Below are 21,828 nucleotides of genomic sequence, written 5' to 3' on the forward strand. Positions count from 1 at the left end.
GTCATTGGTCAGAGTTCTGCTCCAGCTTCTCTTTCGGTTTCGGTTAGAGACAAAGGTGCTTTTCTCACCGACTTCAGAAAGCGCGTCTGTGCCTGCCAGGGCTTAGAGGTGCTGCCTCACAAGGGAGTTGCTGAAAACCACACATGAATTGTCCGGCACAAAGTGGGCAGAAGAAAAGATTTCCGTGACTCTTACAGACTTTGAAACCAAATCAAAGCACTACAAATAACTGAAAATATTTCTGTGACTATTCACTCATGTCCCCTTTTATCTATAGCTCCTATGACTAACCCACCAAATGTGAGCAACGGTAATAATGTTTGAGGAGCTGCAAATGTTAATTGCACAGTAGGTAATATTTGTGAAACACAAGGTTTGAAATTATAGATGTGTCTAGCTGTTCTCTTCCAGTTTAGGAATAGAAACAATACTCTGTGGTCTGTGTGTCTGTTCGAAACTAACCAAAACCGTAGAAATGTTACAAATGAAATACGTGTGTGTACAGTCCCGGGGCAGAGAATCGCTTTCCGCAACCGTTCAGCTAATAGCTATGAAGGATGAGTCAGCTTGAGAAAATCAGAAATTGTTCACGGACAGTCTGAATGAGAATGGCGAATTTATAGTTTATTATCTCATTTGACAAGAGGTCTGACAAAACATGGGCCTTGAACTGTGGATGTAGAAAGAGTTATACTTGCTTCATCTATTATTGAGGAGAGGGTATAACAAGCCAACCTCTATCATTAATTGGACGTTGTGCCATTTTAAACATTAAATTTATTTAATAACCCATTTTCAGTGAAAACCTGAATGCATCTCATCTACTTTGGTAATCTCATTACTAGTCATTGCTCTTATATAGACTTATCACTGTCTTTTTCTACTGATTCAGCACAGAGAGGAAACGTTTTGGGAACGTCGGTTCTTTGCAGCAGTGGGGATTATAGGCATGGCAACTATAGGTGTTTTTGAAAGATATATGCTTATTTTATTTCATTCCCTGTAAGAGAGTGAGAGGAAAACTGAGGTACTCTGAAGCATTAATGTAATAAATACCTTGTTATGTAGATATGATTTGCAGAATTGAGAAAGCATTTGTGGTAATATGTTACTTGTACATCAGAACAAGGAAATGAAAATGAGAAGAAAGTGAAAAGAAATGCATGATGGGGGGGGGGTTGACCAAATTAATTCCATCATACAAGCACAGCGAAAGGTACAAAGTTAATCAATACCACAAGTGATGAAAAATGCATTATCAGTTATCTTAAGCTATATTAATTATAAAAGGTGGAGTTAGCAATGCAGGCAAGGTACATTTTTCCAACATTCCATATTATGTGTTAATCATGGCACGGTAAAGATCCAAATATCTTGGATCATGCAACTTTCAAAATACCAATAGAATATTTCTTGCTGAAATTAGGTACAGCTAGACAAGTACAAGCTGAAACCCTAAATATGGGGAAGGACTTTTTTTGCTCATTAAAACAAGCAGTTTCTGCTGAAACTAGTTTTGCTTGAGGACTAGCGAGTGGTTCCAAGTGTCTTTCAGTGCTGACAGCTGAAAAAGGTAGCTCTGGGCCAGACTGTAATGTTCACTCCTTGCTCTAATGGGTGGATGTGTTTAATTAACCTTTGTTTCTGCAGAAGCAGACATTCTGGCAAGATCTAGGAATGCTAAAGGAGGGAAATCTAACTAGCAGTGAACCTAGGCACATTCTATACATCTAGTAATACCAGGTAAAGAATGTTAATGTATACAAATACATATCGTTTCCTAGGAGACAGATTTGTATAAGAAACTCCTGTGAAATAAATTTAACACGGTGCTCCTTTGGGGTTCCCTCCAATTACTTTCACAAAATCCAGTTATGGTCCGACGCCCTTGGGACTTTTGTCACTAGTGTCCCGTCAAGGAGCAAGCACAGTTCTTCGACTGGGGGTCACAAAAGCATGTATTCAAGGTGGAAATATTCTGCTTAGCAATTCTTCCTGAGGGCTGAACCATCCAGGCTTGTTGTCTGTTCCCTGTTCCATAGAGACTTCTCCAGCTACCACACCTTGGTCAGACCCTTTCCCGAACTTCCTGCAGCTCTTCAGGTTTATAGTTAATTCTTCAGAAGGCATGTGCTGAGGCTAAGTTAGGGCAGATACTCTTTGCATGAAGTTGCCAAATACATCGTTTTCCACTTGAAAAAAATAAAGTGCCATGGACTGCAATTCACTGAAATACAGCAAACTGTCTGGCCACAATGTTTCTTGGCCTAACTTTTTTTTTTTTTTTTTTTTTTTACTGAAAGTCCCTGACCTTCCATGTGTGTGTTCAGAGCAGGCAAATTAGAGCTTATCTTCTCTGACTTTCGTCAGCCCCACAGCTACAATAACAACATTGTTTCCTAGCTCTGCTCCTTAGTGAGCAGCACCCTCCATTCCTGTCACTTCCTTCCCTGTGTAAAGTTTTCCATCTGAGAGACTTTTTAAAGCTCTGCTTTGTCATCTTTTTTTCTTACTATTGTAATCTAAATTCCAACCTCCTTCTGTCCTGGTTGTCTTGCTCTTAGCCAGCCAAGTTCCTAGCTGTTTTTACCTCCAAAAAACCCTTTTAAACCCGAGTAATGGATATTCCCTCTGCTTTTGAAGCCTTACAAACAAGGTGTATTCCCCATGGACAGAAATGTTTAGCTTACAGCAATTTTCATACTTAAACTACATCACACATCGCACTGTAGCATTACAGTGGCAACCCACAAGCATAAATTGTAGTTTTCCCACCTCAGCACTGTGATGCAGAAATTCATTCCTTCATAACATTCTGCAGCCATCTCCGCATGGCCACGCTACGTAGGAACTAGTTAGGTTGCAGTTAAGTTAGTAGCACCCACTTCCGTATTTTGTCTACCGGGTTTTTGTCTCACAGCATAGAGTCGTGACAACAAATAAGGTAACCAAGGAAAAAGAAAACTGGCTACAGTTGTCAGGATTATGAGTTCAATATAATTCTTCAGCTTGTTCGTACTGGTCTCCCTTAGTTTCTGCTAAAGACTGATGACTCCAAAACCCACAAGTCATGTGTTATATTTGGGAGAAGATAATTTCCTCTGTAATGCTGCCCAGTGTCTGAGCTTATAGAGATAGGATTGCGTAGGCCTTCTATGAGCAGAGGGTGTCTTACTGCCGAGAGACAGCTTGCACAAAGACTGCGGGTAGAATAGGAGTCTTTATGTACAGATATAGGTGGTGATTTTCAAAAGCTCTTAGCCCTGCTGGCCTAACTGCCAGCATAGTCAGTGGATGTAGCCAGGCTGACACTGATTAGTTTTGAAAAGTGTTGAACCAGCATGGTTCAACAGGTAGCCCACTGGTCACATTTGGTCTGTGGGATGCCTCTGCCTGGCCTGGGCCACCTTTTCTATGGAAGCTCCAAGGAGCAAGTTGCTGCCTTATCCCAAGGAGAAGCAGTGGAGGGAAGCATGCTTCTTGACTATGCTTCTGAGAAGGGGGCAAGAACAGCACCCTGATATAGACCAGGTGTTGCTGTGCTTCTGTTTGAATGAGTTTGTGGGTGCTTGGACATGTGAAAGGGAGCATTTCTATACAGGCTACTGCCTTGTCTCATTGGCTGGGGGTGGGGGTAGGAAGAACACATTCCTCTCTACCACTACTGCTCTCTTTCGTTGGTTGTTCGTGCGCGGAGAATAGAAAGCAAGGGATGGTGGTGTCCCCCTGCAGTCTATTGCTCCCCCCAACCTCTCCCCCAGGTTTGCTTCTCTGTCCAAGTATGAATGTGTGGATGGCAGGAGGTATGAAACCACAGTCCTCAGCTGCTACTGATTACTGTCATCTCAATGGCCTGCTATGGTGAGGTGCTTGAACTGGAATCTGACTCATGAAGCCTCCAGGGCTTAACCACTCCATTAATGCACTCACTGTTACTGTAGGTATCAGTCAGTAAGAAGAAATGTATGACGACACTATTCCCTCACTTTCTTTGCCCATCTGCAGGTGATTTCCCCACACAACTTCAGGAATTATGAGTTCCTTCTAATTACAAGAATTATTACAATCACTATGAATTCCGTATGTATACAAGCTACAGGATCTGTAGGTCTATCTTGCAGGGCTTTTATTCACATGAACACATTCAGCAGATTCTGGGTCCTATCTTCCTTCAGCAAGGGAGGCGTAGTGGTGACAGGGAGAGAACAGATTGTGTTGTCCGTGGAGTCAATAACAAAAGCTCTTCTGCTAGTGGGAACAGGCCTCATTCTGAACTAATCCGAAGATTAAAAACTGATAGGAAGAATTACAGTATCAGCTTAATTTTAACATGATCTAAGTACGAATTACCAAAACTGAGTGCTCTCACTTAAATACAAGTTGAAACAATTACTTTCTCTTCAGGGAAACTCTCTAAGTAATTGAGATGGATGCAAATCTCAGCTAAAACTTCTGCTTGGGGAAAAGTGCTACTGGATGTGTCCATGGCTCAGTTTCAGCACATGCAGCTGGTTAAGGTACAGGGGAAAGCTACATTAGCTTTCAGTCAAGCTAAAGAGGTATCTCTCCTAATTTTGATGGATGGCAGTTAATTACATTTTTCCTCTTTGGAAGGAGCATACATTTTTTTCTTTTGTTAGCATGTCTGATAATGGCAGGGGATTTTTCTGAGGGTAGTCTTGGAACAAAACTGCAGCTCCAGGCGCTCTGTAAGAAGCCAGATATAGGGGAAGGGTGGAGTAAAGTTGCTATTTGATAATAAAATAGTCTACCAGAAAGTTTCCTTATCTTTCTTCAGTAGTCATTTTTCAGAAAGTAACTGTGATGAAAAGGTATTCTTCTCTGTTGTAAATTATTTTCTGGTAAGTCTTTCGGAAGAAATCACAATGCTATCTCCATTCAAATCCTTCCTGAGATGCATTTCTTCCATAAAATGTTTCAGTGCTAATCCACTAGGAGTTGCTATTTACATCTTTAAAAGAAACAAAGTACTTAACCTGGACTGATTGTAGGTTATGAATTACTAAGTGCATGTCCCATAGAAAAGCATAGTCCATGGAAAAAATCTATTATCTCTTGGCAGTAGTTCTTTACATTGTGTTTTTATTTCTTATTGTTGATTGTAATCTCCACACGGAAGGGGCGTTTGTTTTTATGTACCTTTAAGGCATCGTGTAGGTCTATAACTTTATGTAAATCAGTGAAAATCAAGCAGGAAATAAGAAACTAATTTTACAATACAAGTTAGCCTTGCTTTGAAGAGCAGTCAGATTCCACTCTGTTGTCCCGGTGTAAGTCCAGATTTGGTGCTGAAGTCACTAGACTGGAAGACAGTCATCACTCTTGATACAAAGACGACACTAAAGGGGAGAGGAGGTCATTAATGCTGCATAACCCTTTCTAACACACATATGCCTATTATACAGTGCTTTATTTAATGAACTGGGGAACAATAAGCAAGCTTTCTTTAGAGCAGCACAGAGTTATTTAATGTTGAAGTAGACTAAGATAATGGAATGGATCTATCAGAACCTGGTCCCTAGTCTTGTATTTAGGTTATACTGGCTTTAAGCTGCCTTCAGCTACAGGGTGCTAAGATAACTCGAGAAATATACATCTGCTATTTAACAATGTTTCAAGCAGTGGTTCCCAAACTAGGCTCTGTTATAACTAGGGAGATCACAACAGTTTCAAATGAGGTCTCAAGTCCAACTGAAATTCAATTTTATCACATATTTTGGCTAGTGTTTGCAGTTGCATTACATTCCTGCTCTACAAGCGCTGTAATCTTTTTGCAGGGAAGAGTTTGGGGAACTGCTGCATGTAACTGTGTGAAAGACTGGGTGGAGGTTCTATTTCCTGTGAGTCATCAGAGGGAAAAGTCCAGTACTATAGAGGTGAAACATGTGACCGTGACAGCTAGAATTAAAAAAATCCCTACAACTGTGAACATACTAAATTTACTGATAAAAACATTACACTGATATAACATGTTTCAAGCTCAAAGGTGTCAATGCCATTGCTTTTCAAAACTGTAATTGATCTGTATGTCCCAAACATCTTGGTGCTATAATAATTATCATAACAAAGTTATGATAGGTAAAATATCATTTTACCTATGGAGTATCATTTTACCTATAAAATATAAATTTTATATAAATAATAAAAATATAAATTTTATAACTTACATTGTTATTATTTATATTTAATTCTTATTATTATTATATTATTAATTTAATAAAAATATACATTTTATATAAATATAAAATGATAAAATATCATTTTACCTATATCATTTTACCCTGGAGATATTCAAAACCCGTCTGGATGTGATCCTGGGCAATATGCTCTAGAGGTCCCTGCTTGAGCAGGGAGGTTGGACTAGATGATCTCCAGAGGTCCCTTCCAACCTGAACGATTCTGTGATTCTGTGAAAATATGGCAGTTGTTCATGCATGATACACAATGGATTTGAAGAAAAAAAATACGATTACTATATCCAAATGAAATGGCTGGACCTCTTTTTTTTTAAAGCGGTGTGTGCATACTGGTGCTGGAATCTGGTTAGGATGCCCTGGCAGTAAAGGCAGGGGATGTTGTGAGGCAGCAAGCTGGGACCAGGGAAGGAAGGCAAAACTTCCTGTTACTCCTTAGCAAGCTCAGAGGAAGGACAGCATCCTGCCTAGTCATGCTAAGTCAGCTAGAGAGTTTCTGTTAACACAGATGCACAGCAAATCTTTCACCCTTCCCTGTTTAGGCGGAGGTATATTCAACTCTGGCTACAAAACAGAAGCCATGAGCTGTACATGAGTGTGCAGACAGCCTCACTCTCCTGTGATTGCTAATCTGCTCAAGGGAGAGGTAAAATTAACAGCCCTTCTTTGTTTTTAGCCCTTTATGAAGCGCACTTGGTCAGTTTTGACCTCTTTATGCTATGCCTCCACGCAAATATTTATACCGTATCCTAGTTAAATTGCCCAGCTAAGAACATCTTTCCTTTCAGCTCAAAAATTACTGCCTTCCATTTGTTAATTTGTGAATTTCAAGTATATTTTGTGTGCTGATCACCCTACACTGTAGCAGAGCTTGAAGAATAATGGCCTGTATTTATCCACAGAAAAGCCACCTCCCTTAAGCCAAGGTAGTTCAATTCTGATCTGGAAAGGGACATCAGAATTCAGTCTCTGCTCCCCTAGTAGTCCTTAGCTTCTTGTCTAGAATTTGTCACTTCCGCAGGCAGTTTTTGTAATATTAACGCTTTCCAGAACAAACCACTCTTAACCACATAGTCTTTTTAAATTTTTTTATTAGTGGATTCTGTTGTTTTACAGCATTTAGTTAAATTGAACCAGTGGCAGTTTAAATGACAGATTTAAAGCTGTCATCCTCATGGGGCTACTCCACACGCAAGTTACTAGCAGCAACATTAAATTGCAAAAAAAACCTTGTAAAATCTGTGTTCAATAATCTTTTCATATTAAATTGGAATGTCTATATGCTTAGACCAATATAAATAATAAGTAAGTCCTACACAATAAAATATAGCAGTTGGAAAATTCACGCAATGAAAAGACAAAATGGCATCCACTACCTATGCCAAAGATACAGATTTCAGAACCGCATCTCTTTCTATAGTGTTTCATCCTCATTACAAACTAGTAGGTCACTAGTCTATGTGACCTGCCTTAAAATCTGTGTACACATAAATTCTTCAATCTAAAAACAATTGATTAAACAGGAAAAACATACAAAAGTGGTTTCTGATGTTAGGCTGATCCTCAGGCTGTATTTCATTATTGTTCAAGCCAGTTTTGATTTTTCTCCCCTTTATAACTCAAACTGTTAGATTCTCAAATCTCATGCTCTTCACTAAAATTTTCCCTCTTTAAGTGTTCTTAGTCTATGTTATTTCTGGCTGGATTTGAATCAGCAAGCAGACCATTTCCTGTCCTTGGAGGGATGAATCTATATTGGATGTTAAGCACTGTGTTAGCACTAACAGGATGCAGAACAGGAAGCAAAGCGCTTCATTAACAGGAGCTAGAACATGTGCAACAAAGTTTTGGTAGAACTGGAACTAGATGTTTTACATGGAACAGAGTAAGAACTAGAGCTTATTTTATACAACTAAAATAAGGCTGCTAGCAAACTGGTTAGGTAGATTTGGAAATTATCAGTGGTTTATGTGTAAAAACTTAAGCTCAAAAACTGTGATTTGAATAAAAGCTCTAGGTGCCTAACCAACTGGAGCAGTGTCTCTGGCATGCTGAATAGGACTGCAGTTCAGAGTACAAATGAGTTATGCCCTGCAGCAACAAACCATTGACACTTTACTGAAAAATAAATGGTTAAAAGTTTGGAATCTAATGAAAGCGGACCTAGAATTAATATTGGACAATAAAAATGAAAATTGACTAAAATTCTCCCGCTAGAATGCAAATCATGCTTCCTCTAGGGGTTAACATGGCACCAAAATGCAAACGGAAAATAGTTCTGTGGCATGGAACTAAAATAAGACTGGGAATAGTCACAAGTATGGTACCACCTAATGTATCTTGGCTCTGTGAGTTGATCAGCACTCCTAGATCTGGACAAGCATGTTCTCATAGCACATCTAGCAGCAATTCAGGAGTCTCCTGGTGGTCCAAAACTCTTGCTATCCCAAACTAAGGAAGAGTGAGCTTAGTTGTTGGAAATATGCTAGATGAAGTAGGAGTGTGTGTGTGTCACCAGAAAGATGACAGCCATCTGACCAGTCAGTTTTATAGTCTGGTGTTCCTGTTTATTACGGGTTTCTACTGAGTGAAGTCTCTAATGGATCTAAGTGGTCACGGTCCTCTATTGGCTGGCTGGAAAAACACAAAAAAGCTGTATTTTTTCTTGCATAACCAATAGAGACATAAATTTAGCTTGAAGGATATGGAAACAAACCATTTATTGGAGAAATAAATCCCACAGCTTTTTTCATTGCTGATTTGTGACCTTGACATCTATAAAATGATGCAGTATGTTCCTTTATGACAATTGCAGATTTACTACAACTAACTTCATAAGGGCAGCAGCCCTTTCAGTGTAAGTTTTTAAAAGGGAAGAAGGTGTATGATGAAAAGGTCTCGTTTACATATGGGAGATGAAAGTTGCTGGTGAAATTGATGCTGTAGGAGCAGCAACCAAGGACAAAAACATGACAATCCCACCTACCTGTTTTCACACTTTCAGCTTTGGGAGCTGACAGGAAAAAATTGCTTTTGATTTATACCTATTTCTGACTAGCAAGACCTGATAATTATCAGGCAATTCACCTGTGTCATGTGACAACTATGTCAAAAGCCAACAGTTAAACTATGAGGCAGAGTGAACCTGTGTGTGGAGAAGCTCCATGAGAATGATGACAGCTTTAAATCCAGGTGGAAAGTTCTGGGGAAGAGACAGTACATGGGAACACAGTCATTGAATAAATCTAGTTTTCATTTAACTCGAATAAATTTTGGAAATAAACTTCGGAAATAAATTTCCAAAATAGTCCCCCACCACAGGTTTTGAATTTTTTAAATTTCTTTCTCACTGCAGTCTCTACCTGCTTCTATTTTTTAATGTCATGCAATGTCAAATGTTTGCTTGAAAATAGCTAAGAAACAAGATCTCCATGAATATGTATAGAATCTTAACGATAGAAAAGCCAAAAATGGCATAGTGTACTAAATGTTTTTGTAAGCTTTCTTTGGGCAAAGAATTCTGCAAAGAATTGCAAAGAACAGCTAATTTGTAACCAATTATTGAAGGCGAACCCTGAAGTTTAAGGAAATTTGAATTCTGCAGGCAGTCCCTTTACTACTGTAGTTCTTTCCACCATGATCCAGATTGTACTTGGAAATGGCAGCTTAGACCTATCTCTGTTAATATCATCCAACAAAGGAAGAAAATATAAATTAGCTAAATGGAAAATGAATTTAATTTTACCATGTTTTCTTGAATTGAAAGCTCCCCAAATTATCCCCAGGAAATACTTGGAGAGGTTTAAGAAAAGCCACAACAAAACTGTTGCTGAGCCTTTAGTGCAGAGGAGTTGAAGGAGCCCAGCTGATCCAAACAAAGGGTTCTTTACATGCTAATCAAAAGAGAGATTCAGCAGGTGGCCACATTGCTTAGGCTCTGTGAAAAGGAACTGAAAAGGCAGAAATACATCAAGCTGAATCTAGCATAGACGTGACATGACTATTGCATTTTGCATTCGACATAATGGCCAAGTCCATAGCATTTTGGCTTTCCAAGGAGCATGAAGGGCTGCCCTTTCTTCGAAGGAAGTGGCGGCTGCCACAGGGCTATAATTATATCTCAGGCTTGCTCTATATAAAGACCTTTTCTAAATTTACAAGGAAATAACTTGTTGGGTTAAAACATTTCTCAAGAAGAGACAAATTTTTAAAAATTTTGAATCTTCTTTACTTTGCCCATTCCCAGCTAAACGCCTGCCTCTTAGCTGCCCTAAGCGTCTCACATCCTAAATTAATTGTAACTGTTTAACCGAATAGCTAAGAGCACAAATGTTATCATCTACCTCTCTGTTACGACATAAGCAACCTTCGGCAAAAAGACTGGGCAGACTTTGGGGCAAATAGCGTCTTAAGCCATTACAGTTAAATTCTCAGATTTCTTCTCAGAATGTAATCTATGCAAGCCATGTTCAGTGGGAAGTTGATGGGAAATAACTTAGGAACAGGGTATATTGTAAATACTGCCCTGCTCCCTAAATTAAAAACGGGAAGGAAAGAGCATAGCAGTCTTTTCTTTCAAATTACAGGAAGATGCATCCCTTTTATCCACTATCTTAGGGAACACAGCATCTATCTAGAACATAGAAAACCAGAGCTTAATTGCCTCATCCTCTGAAGTGATTTGAGCCCGCGTATAGAAGGAGAGTCCCCTAAAGAGCAAGCTAAAGACTGTCCTATGCTAGGCAAAGGGTGTGTTTAGTCCATCTTGTTGAAGCTGTTCCGCTTTGCACAGAATAATATTCACTGAGCCAGAGAGACTACAAGCAAGAATCATCACGATTCTCTTCTCTAACGGTTAGAGCACGCTCACTGAACAGTCCCTGCTCTCATAAAGATGTCGTCATTTAGACTGATTACACTGGTGGCTCTGTGCCGTCAGAGTTCTAGTTTCCATGGGCAGGCTTACATTATCTGCTTGGCATTGTCCAGCTATTTTCATGAACTAGGCACACTTCTGGGACAGTGCAAACTACCAGTGCTAGTTTTTAACCTTATCAATTGTCTTACAGTAACCTACATAAGAGTTTAGGCTTCAGGCTTGCAGACCAAAGTCTTCTAGTGATCTGCAGAAAGGAAAAAACATTATTTTCCCCCTTATACTGTGTATAAACAGATGCCACTCGTTATGTGCAGAAACCAGTTCTTGAAGGGAGTTTGCTTCCTTTTTCTGCTCAACTCTTTTATTTTCAGATTCCTGAACAGTGACGATCACAATGCTTTGTTATGAAGTCGATTTTTACACCCATATAAATTCTCTTGAGACCAACAATTAATTTGTTATGTGCCAGCAAACACCTCATTATTCACTTGTCCCAGGCTTAGATTTCTCAGCTGGCTCCTGAAGTTTCCAGAATGGGCTCCCTAATCAGTTTTCATCCCTCCTCTCATTCCAGTAACATAAGTTTTAGTGACCAAGGCTAAGAGCAAATAATCAAGTGACACTGAAAATGGCATGAAAAAAAAATCACCATAAAAGCCAGTGGTCAGAAATAGCAAGGTCTCAGACCTTGCTGCTCAGAATCAGATCACTAGCTTCTGGGCACTTCTACGTTTTCTGTTTTGAAAAATTCCCCATTAACTTTGATGCTCTGTGCACTGGTTCCAAAGAACTGAACATTTATATTACAGGCCACCTTCGCCACTACCTGACCATTTCTGTAGTGATTTATATGTATAGCAACTATCATTCCGCATTTTACAGATGTTTTTATAGATGTGAATTGCTATAGAGGAAAAAAGGTATAGGAAAAGCAGGCTTTGTATGTCTTGCCACCTGGTTGTCCCTTCATTAAAAATGTTACAGAATCACTGCATAGAAAAGAAATTATAATCCCTTATAACGGGATAAGGGTTATAAGGGGAATAGATGTAGTTCTGTGTGACAGACCACACCAATTCATTTTCTGCTACTGAAAGGTTGATCAGAAAAAATGAAGCTAAAGTCTGTTGTTGCCCTTCAAGAAATCCAGCTTGAGGATGAAATTCATGCCTGATTGAAGAGAAGCAATTCTGAAAAGTCAGAGTTTCATTTATTGTTCTTTAAAAGGTTGTGTAAAGCTCATTACTAAACAAGATCTCAAAGTTACACAAAGGTGATTTGTATGATTAAGGGCAATCATAGTCCTCAAAGCCTCTTAAAAGGTATAGACACAGCGTGAGCCTGCTTCTTACTTACTGTAAATTTTATTTTTTAATTCTGAATAGACAGAACTTCTTAAATGAATTGTTCATGATTTGCAGTACAGATACGCATGGTCAGATTCTGTTCTCAACTGTGATAATATCAAATCAAGTAAACAAGATTTTAGAAAGCCAGATATAACACCTTCCAATAAACTGCAATTGATCAAAAAATGGCAAAAGCCACCACTGTAGGGTCTTAAAACATGGCCCTGTAGTGGAAGGGAAAAGATAGTACCAAGTTAAAGCAAATGAGCACTGCTGTGCAGCAAATGATTTATTAGGCTGCAAATACCAGACGAATTTGGGATTGCAGTCATTTATTTCAAGGAGACTGGTTTGGGTAGAGGGGTGCGTGGATTTGCGTGTGAGTACATAATGCAATGTCCACCATGCTGTACATCAATGTAGCTCCCATGAAATTTGGGAAATAGCAGCAGCTGAATTTCTGACCCTTAAACATGCCTTTTAGCGGACCTAATCACAAAGGCCACAACTTTTAAATTAAAATATAAATAAACAAACAGATGTGCTCAAAGGTTCTTTTCTCCTTACGCTGCACAAAATTGTCACTGCGAGTGCTGAATCCTTTGCTTGCTCGTATTATCCACAGTGACAGAAGTCTTAACTCAGAACTTCCTGGCTCTTATTGATTGCTTCAATTTTTAATTTAGTGTGGTCCTTTTATCTGTTTTATTTTTATGGCTATTCAAAAATAAATCACAATGAAATCACAAAATCTGGGGATTGAAGAGGTGCTGTGCACTTGCCATGTCTGATGTAGTCCATAGTTCTGTTCTCACTAAGGTACATTAATCTTGCAGACAGAGGACCCTATGAACCAGTAGAGTTCCTCCTAAGTTTTTCCAAAGGAATATGAAGCTTAATATAAATGGCATCAGAAGAATAAGACTGCAATAGGATATTACTTGCAAAAAAATTTTTTTTTCGATTCACAAACAAGTAAGTAGTTATTCATAATATAATTAATAGGTTGAGTATGACCAACATATCCAGGAGGAGCAGCAGTAGCAATTTACTACTGACATAATTAGCTTCTAGCAGATAGGCCTTTACTAAAAAGTTAATCTCTGATTCTTTTGACAGGTCCTAAATATGTGCTACAAGTAACTGAAAAGATAAAAGATAATACAGAAGCCAGCATGTAATCTGGGTGAGATGCAATGTATGCTTATTTTTAAAATACTTCCCTTAATCCTCCAATGTACAGCATATTGTTCTCTTATCAATTTAAGCATGAAAATAAAAGCAGAGGTTATCTGTAGATTGTATTAGGTTACCAACCACAAGGAATGTGTCTTTTCTGTAGAAGAATGCTGGGTAAACCAGCCCATGAACGTGAATAGTGAAGCTCAATAGTGAAGCTCTTCTCATATGCAGCAGCATTACCACATTACTCCATTATGTTCTTAGCAAGCTTTATAATTGAGAACGAAGTAACGTCATAACAGTGTGATACTTACAGCAGCATATTCTCAGCCACACAAACTTTATTATAAACTTCAATGGATTGAACAAATTCTTACAGGTTCCCTACAAGAACCGCTTTACACACTTTTTTAAGGGCTTTCATCTCTGGGCTGAAATAAAGCAGCTAATGCATAATGCAGTGTTATATTGCGCAAGTTTAGGGAGTAAAGGATCTTTAGCAAAAAGTGAAGCTGAGGAGCCTTACTTTAATCCACTGAGTCATAGCAGAGTAATTCTAGGGAGTATGGCACTGATATATGTATAAAATACTACCATAACAATAACTAAATCAATTACAAAATTCAGGTCCCAAGATCTATCCTGTAAACTGTAAGGTGCTTGGGATAAAAAATTCTGCTGCCATGTAAAGTGGTACAGGAGCATCAAGGCTTCCAAATGTTTGCAATAGATGTTGCAAGTAGACATTGAAAAGAGAAAACTGCAGTAATAACAATGAAGTTAGTAAACCAAATATGAAGGGCTTTTCCTTTATAAAAGGATGTTCTGTGTTTATTTTTAGAAGGTCAGTTTGATGTCATTCTAAGTTCGATCAACTTAATTAGAGACTGCAGATGGAAGTAGATACTTTAAAAAAATACATTATTTATTGGCAAATCTTTTTGAAGTATTGATTTCATCCAGCTAGAATGCTGGTTACTATCACAGCCAGTAACTTACATAATTAAACTGATACAATTGTCAATAATCGCATCCAAAAAATCCGATTTAAAAAATAAATGACACAAGAGCTATTCTGTTAACATGAAATTTTTTCAGATACACTCAGATTGCTCTCCAGCAGCAGTCATTCAACCAGGTGGCACTATGCAACTCCGCGAGCTAAATTCTCAATGATGTTAACTGTATTATTATTCCAGAAAAAACCTCTGCCTTAAATGAAAATGTTTCCAGATTAATTCCAGTTCTTATGCAATTGACTTCAGTATAATAATGATAGTCACATTCAACATTATCTGCAGGACACTGAAAGTAAGCTTTCTACCCTGTATATAACTGGTAAAGCCTTAGTTAATGTGTCCTTCAGCAGTGCACTTCAGGAAATGTGTGCCAGCTGGAGAGAGTCAAAAGAAGAGAGTTACAGGTGATTAGGAGACATGACCTATGAGGAAAAACTTAAAAAACAGGTGTTATTTTGAAGGAAGAAAAGTCTGAGGAGCGACAAAATAATGATTTTTGAATATTTAACATGTTGATGCAAAAAGAAACAAAAATCCGACTGCTATGTCCAATACAAACTGGGCAATAAGTAATAGGCTTAAACTACAGTAAGTGACATTTCAGGCAAATATTTTTGAAATTTTTCTTATGGTGACATATTCAAATATTTTAAATAAACTGCTGTGAAGACACTGCAATCTTCATTGCATTAAACATATACATGCCAAAAATGATGTAAGTATAACTGATCTCGCTTGTGGGGCGAGGAATAAGACTACATGACCTTTCCAGGGTCTCTCTAGTCCTTTTCTTTTAATTTTAGGCTATCAAGATATTTGTAATGAAGTGAGCCTTTCCTATAAGGGCTCCAAGATCAGGCCCTAACTCTTTCATGCTGTTGATAATAACGTTGATCAGAAGCATAACACTTGTAAAAGTGGAATGTGAAATCCCTTACCTCACAATAATGTCAGTAAAAGTCTCCATCTTAAAAATTACCTGGTGATCTTTTTCCCTGTCAAGATCCCAGCTGCATCAGAAACCGCGCAGTGATTTGCTACTAGACTTTGTTTCAGAGTGGTGACTGTAACAAAGCTGTCTGTAACAAAAATGAAGTGCAGGATGTAGTCAAAAAGCAATAAACTCCTATAAGCCAAAGCTACAGTCATATTTATTCTACTGTTGTCTGTTTCTGATACAGTTTAGTTTACTTCCTTTATGTTTTTTTAATCTTGAAATTCATAAATCATTACAAGGTCAGACGCATTCTCTCAAGTATAGACATGATGTGTATACTGCAGTTTTTAGACTATCCATGCCCAAAGAGAAAATGATCTTTGACTGTATTGTTTCTATTTTAGAACAAACTTTGAGCACACACTGTGTACATGTACCTCTTCTGACAAGTTATCTAAGCATAGATTAACACTGGCAGCTGAATTTGGCACATACAGGAAACGGTATTTTGAGAACAAAAAGGATATCATAGTATACTAACTAATACAAAACGTTATTTTCTCTGTTTTCCCCAGGCAGCCTTCTTTTCATCTCCCTCGTTCTAAATAAGCATTCATTTTGATTGAAGAATGGTTTAATAACTAGGATGACAGTAAAACAGTGGCTTTGGATTGAATAAACTACTAAAACCGATGAGTCTGATGATTACCTTCACTGAGGCATTGCTTCGTACTGCGCAGGTGCTGCAGGACGCTGGCTATGTATAACTAAGAGTCCCTTCAGCAATGCACAAAACCTCCCTGCTGGTTTAACCCGTTCTCATGTTACTTTCTCAGTCTCACTGCTGGAGATGTAGTGGGGCCACTGCTGTGCTCAATTTTTCTCCACGGACCTCTGATTTCTTTGTGGTCATTACTGGCAATACAGGTAACGATAGCTCTTGTCTCAATCTCTTGTACACTGAGGCTGGGACAAAAGTTGTGAAGCAGGTACCTGTCCTGCAACTGACCCTCTGAGGTGTGCAGATTCCTGCAGAGAAGGGAAGCTGTTTCTTATTTCTGTTATTGGCAGAGATTGCAAATGACATCAGTAAATCTGTAAAGACTGACTTCCTAGTTACTACGGATTCTCTTGCTCTTGCAACGCACGATCGTCCCTCTAAATTCTTCAGCAGTTTATACACCTTTCCTTTTACCACTAAGATTGTTATTATATACCCCGCTGCAGGAACAGGTAATTCCCTCTGTCCGTCGTTTGCAGCCTGTTAGGCCTTATAGTTCCTCAGGTATATTTTTCCCAAACGGGACTCCTCACTCCTTCCATAGTCACTTGTGCAAATAGAGGCCAGAGACGGCATAAAATGTTATCGAGTGAGAGTTGGGTAGGCAGATGGTGAAGTTTACACATGCTCTGTACAGATGTAAACGACAAACACTAAGGCCAAGGCAACTGCCATTCCCAGGCAGCCAGCGTGAATTTATCAGAAGGCAGAGGGAGATAACAATGTCAGCTTCTCTCTCCTCAGCAGTGGTAGGTATTGTAGCCCTGCATACCGTGATGCTCACGCAGCGCCCCTCTTCCCGCAGCATTTGGGCTCGGGCTGGGTCTGTGCTGGGTCTCGTACATCCCGTCTATTCTCATAGTGTGCCCCTTGCCTGAATCAATAGCTGGCACCTGTGCACTAATTCCTTATTAAAATCTCTTTGATTTTCTCTGCCAATTACTTCTACAATTAAAATACTGAACAGAGCTATCCATCTAGGTTTTATGTCTTTCTCGTGACTGTAGTTTCTAGAACTCATTCCAGCTAACCTGTGTATCAGCTAACCATTTCTCTGGAATACATTTCTACTTATAAAGGAGAATTGTTCAAAAGGAAGTTTAAACCCTAATGTTTGCAAGGAAAAAAATATCTGCTGCTCCGTGAACCCCTCACACTTAATAATACTGTTCATAATGATTCTGTCAGTGACACAGTGTGCCCTGCTATCTTCCTAGTGGGCTAGCAACTAAATACATGCATCAAAAATACTGCTCCTGTCTCAAAGAATTTGGAGCCTAAAACATAATATGACATGATGAAGCAACAGCTAGAGATAATATTTTTCATCTCTTGTTTGTAAAGCAGTGCAAATAAAATAAATGCAATATAGAGGGCAATGCAACGGAAATTTACTCTCCTCAATTATTCTATAGAAATTTTCTTTCTAAAGTACTGAAGTAAAAATATATCTGTAACACCTATGGTAACCATGGAGATTATAGCAGGCAACATGCATAATGATTCAAAATGTGGCATCAGACAAATGTTCTTTGTCATGACTGGACTGCTGCAAAGAAGTAGATTTCCCTTAAGACAAATTGAAGAAGCCAGATAGACGTGGTTGATTTCTTAATCCTTTTTGCAGGGAGGGGAGGGGAAGTGCCAGCACTGTGGTGTGGGCAGCAGATTTATATGATGTTCTGTTTGAAAAGATCCACCTTCTCAAGTTCTTGGTAATTTAAACTCAAAGATAGAATTTGCTGAAAATGTTTAACTTTTGTGAATAGTCACATCAGAGCAACTGGTCCCACCATATTGCCTGCACACAACATGAAAGATGGCCACGGCGACATGCAATTAAAAAGGAAAGTCCTAATTAATTTTTACTTGACTTTTTTAGGACTACGGACAAATACACCAAATGCATCTCAAAAATAATTCATGCATAATCCAAGAAATACGAAGACTTGAGCAATTTCTTTTAAGTATTATCTATAAAAAAACCCTTCTTTTACATTCAACAGTATTTTTGCTCTGTTTATCCCTTCTCCGCATGGCATCAAATTGTCAATGGCTCACAGTCCGACAGCTTCTAACGCGGAATGAATAACGATGCAGGTCTTAATTTCACACAATCTAGAACACAGGGGGAAGAACTATGGGGATCAGGCCCTTTCCCAATAAACATGAAAAGTGAAAGTCACTTCTTTTGGATCTAAGAGGCTAAATAAAATCTGGTGTTTTGCAGTTGTTTGAGTTAGGAGAGACCAGTCATGATGTCATGATGATGTCAATCCTATTTATTTACAAAGAATGTAGAAAGTCTGGTTTCCTTCAAGACAGAGAGAATCAAAAGGTGTTTCTTCTGCGTGCAGTTCTCAAGCTCTCTGCTCTTCTCAGAGCCACATTCCTGTCTTTTTTTTTCTACTGTCTCTGTATGATTTTTCCCCCCAGTGCTTGTTATCTATTTTCTCAACCTTGAAATTACAGATTACAGCCAATCTCTTTGGAGCACATCCTTGGTTCCTCCTCCACCTTTTTACTTTGTCAACAGACTATTGCTTCACCTAGCGCTTCTGTAAAGCTGGATTGCTTTTTGCATTTACCTTGAGAGAGAGGCTTCTTCTGTGCCCTCCAGTCTCAAAATGCAGTTTCACCCAGCCCTCCGTGCATAGGAAGTAATTAATTCTTTCCCTCCCTCCTGTGAGCGGCTGCACACGGCCCCAGTGTGAAAGCCGGAGTTAAAACCTCTACTTCACCCCCTGTCCTCCGGACTGCCCCAGAGGCTCTGACCCGCAAAGGGCAGCGAAAACACTGACGTTCAGGCTGACGCTTATCATTTCCCCCAGGTGGCTGTTAACACGCCAGCTGCTGTTTCTAGAGAAGGAAGGATTTTACCCAGTGCATTCACTTGTAACCTCAGGGTGCGAAGCTGAAATAAGTCAAATTTTCTTAACATTTAAATCTAGGTAAAAACGACCCCAACGACAGCCCCGCCCCGCCCCGCGCGGCCACCTCAGCACCAACCGCCGCTCCCGCCCCTCCCCCGCCGCGGCGCCCCATTGGCCGCGGAGCGCCACGTGACGGGACAAGGCGGGAAGAGGGGGCGGTGCCGGGCGGGGGGAATGTGCGCGCTCTCGCCGGCGGGGGCCAGGCCGGGCCGAGCCGGGCGGGAGCGGCGCCGACGAGGGCGGAAGTGCGCGGCGGGGGCGCGCGCGCGCGCGGGTGGCGGCGGCGGCAGCACCCCAATGAGAGCGCGGGGGGCGGCGGCGGCGGCGGCGGTTAAAGCGGAGCCGCGAGCGGGGCTGGCGCCGGCGCGCGCAGCCGGGTCTTAGCGCCCAGGTGAGAGGTCGGTGAGGCGCGCTGCGCCCTTCACGGTGCCCGGGCGGAGGGGGGCTCGGAGTCGCCGGGCCGCCGCGAGGAGGGAGTGGGGGGTCCGGCTGCGCCCCCTGGTGAGCCCCTCCGGCCGGAGGCGGCCGCGGAGGCCGGTGAGGCTCTGCGAGCGCGCTGCGCCCCTTCTGAGGGCTCCTGCTGTGCGCCCCGGGGCGTTAGGGGGAGTCGTCGGGAGCCGCGCGGGGGTCGCGGCTTGTATCCGCGAGTGGGGCTCGGGCGAGGAGGAGCTGGCCGCGAGCGCCGGCTTCCCTGGCGGCGTCCTGCCTGCGCGGAGCTCCCCGCTCCCCCCTGGCGTGCGTGGTCGCCCTCGCTCCGCGCGAGGCGAGCGGGAGGGCTGAGATGCTGCCGGCCTTCAGCTGAACTGGGCGTTTCTGAAGGATCTCGTTGTATCTGGCCGGGCTCTGCCTTGGCTGCGGGCTGATAGGGCTGCTTGTTCTCCCCGCAGCCTTACCTGTGCGGATCTCGGGAGAGGAAGAAGGCGGTGCCGCAATGTGGCCTTACCTGAAGAAGGGCTGGGGAGGAGAGGTTGGAGAAAGCAGCCCCATCGTGCCTCCTGCATGGTCTGTGGAGGCCTAGCTAGATCTTCCGGAGCCCTGTTGGATCAGCTGCGATCCTAAAATATGAGATTGAATGATGGTTGGCTACAACTGGATGTTTTCTTGGTGGAAAGAGATCAGGGAGGCTGTACCCCTACTAGGACCAGCCTTACCTTTTCAGTGCTCAAAGCAGTCTGTGTAGCTTTTACTTTGCTAGACTATCCAAGTATTAGTTTCCCGGTTCTGAGACCCTCCTCCCTCTTGGAGGGGGAGGGAAGTGCCTGTCTGTCCAAGAGCATGCTTGGAGGCATGCTTTTCAGGAAGCATATTGCCTTTTTTTGATGCCTTAAGGATTTATTTATTTTTCTCTCTTCCCTCCCTGCCCCCTATTCCCCAATACTAAAGCTCTCAAAACTGAGGGAAGGGACTAACAGGTGTGGACCAAACCTGGGGTTTGTTCTTGCAAGTGGACTTCCTTGGTGGCTGAAAGTAATGTTATAATTTAAAAGGGGAGGAGGGGGGCAAAAAGACTAGCAACAACCCAGTCTTAATTGGCAATGGAGTCCTTAAAGCTTATTCGCTTGTAGCAGAGTTGTCAAAATAGTGTTATCTACTGTTTTAATTACTTCTGGGCCCTGAGCACTGAATTTAGGTTTCATTTATGATCAGATGATATAAACTTCCTAGGGTAAAGATTTTTGCATTCACTTCCTGTATTAAACTGTTAATGGGAGCTGTCGGAAAGCTTTTCTGTTCTTTAAATAGTACTTTACTGTATTAGGTCTTAGTAAGTGTTTTGTTGTACACCTCTTGAAGCCAACTTGATTCTGTTTTGTATGAGAAATGTGCATGGAGAAAAGTGAAGCTGGCCTATTTTCAGTAGTGTTATGTACATGCTGCAGAGGAATGTCTAGTTTGAAGATTTAGCTGGAATGCTTTACAAAAACTCCCTACGGAAAGCCTAATGTGGCTGGACAATACCCTCTTGGTTACCCTTTAAAAATCCTCAAACTTGTCTCTGACAGTTAGTGCAGTGGTACTGGATATCTGGATAAAAGAGTAGTTGAGGCATTTTGCTCAAATCAGGGCAGTAATGAGGGAGCATTCAAAACTGAAATCTGCACTGAAATCCAGGATGATATAGAGAGTCTTCAATCTAATACCTCTTTCACGCTCTCTTCAGCTCAAACCTTACTAATTAAGCACCAGAGGCCTCTGTTATTGTACTAAATGCTGCATTAAACGGCCCACTTCTCTGGGTAGTGTTGGGATCCAGGCTTCACAGGCACTAGAACTGACCCGCAAACAGAGCGCAAGTGGACAAGTGATGTAGCAGAACAAGCCCTAACATCATGTTTAAGTATCTGTACAGTAATCTTAAGTCTGTTCTTGTCCTGTTCCTTTGCAAAGTTTGTTTGCTTCCTGCTCAGTGGATGCTTGTGCTGTAATAAGGAATTATGAAGTTAAACTTTTAACTAGATTCAAACTCCACTTGACTAAGTGAATTGCTTCCTGTGAAATAATGAGTTCATCTTAATTAATGGCTCTTCCTAGT

The 21,828-nt window shown here is 40.8% G+C and overlaps 1 protein-coding gene and 1 long non-coding RNA gene across 7 annotated transcripts in view; one reads left to right on the forward strand and one right to left on the reverse strand.

Annotated features, from left to right (window-relative positions):
• The window catches only part of RALB (RAS like proto-oncogene B), a 52,337-nt gene that overhangs the window by 3,695 nt on the left and 26,814 nt on the right, over positions 1-21,828 (forward strand). The window contains exons 1-2 of one of the 6 annotated variants that reach the window (XM_068949023.1): positions 19,557-19,686; positions 20,183-20,262. The exons of 1 other annotated variant lie outside the window; for it this stretch is intronic. The gene's annotated coding sequence lies outside the window, so the exon portion shown is untranslated. Of the gene's footprint in view, positions 1-13,562; positions 13,642-19,503; positions 19,687-20,182; positions 20,298-21,828 lie in introns of those variants that run through there. 4 more of the 6 variants (XM_068949022.1, XM_068949021.1, XM_068949020.1 and 1 more) reach the window with 4 other exon arrangements.
• Positions 859-13,554, reverse strand: LOC138067664 (uncharacterized). The gene is made up of 3 exons (XR_011141951.1): positions 6,519-13,554; positions 6,288-6,428; positions 859-5,360 (listed from the first exon to the last, which is right to left on the reverse strand). It is a non-coding gene; the product is annotated as an uncharacterized lncRNA (long non-coding RNA).

The sequence above is a fragment of the Struthio camelus genome, chromosome 6 (genome assembly GCF_040807025.1).
Source record: "Struthio camelus isolate bStrCam1 chromosome 6, bStrCam1.hap1, whole genome shotgun sequence".
Taxonomy (NCBI): domain Eukaryota; kingdom Metazoa; phylum Chordata; class Aves; order Struthioniformes; family Struthionidae; genus Struthio; species Struthio camelus.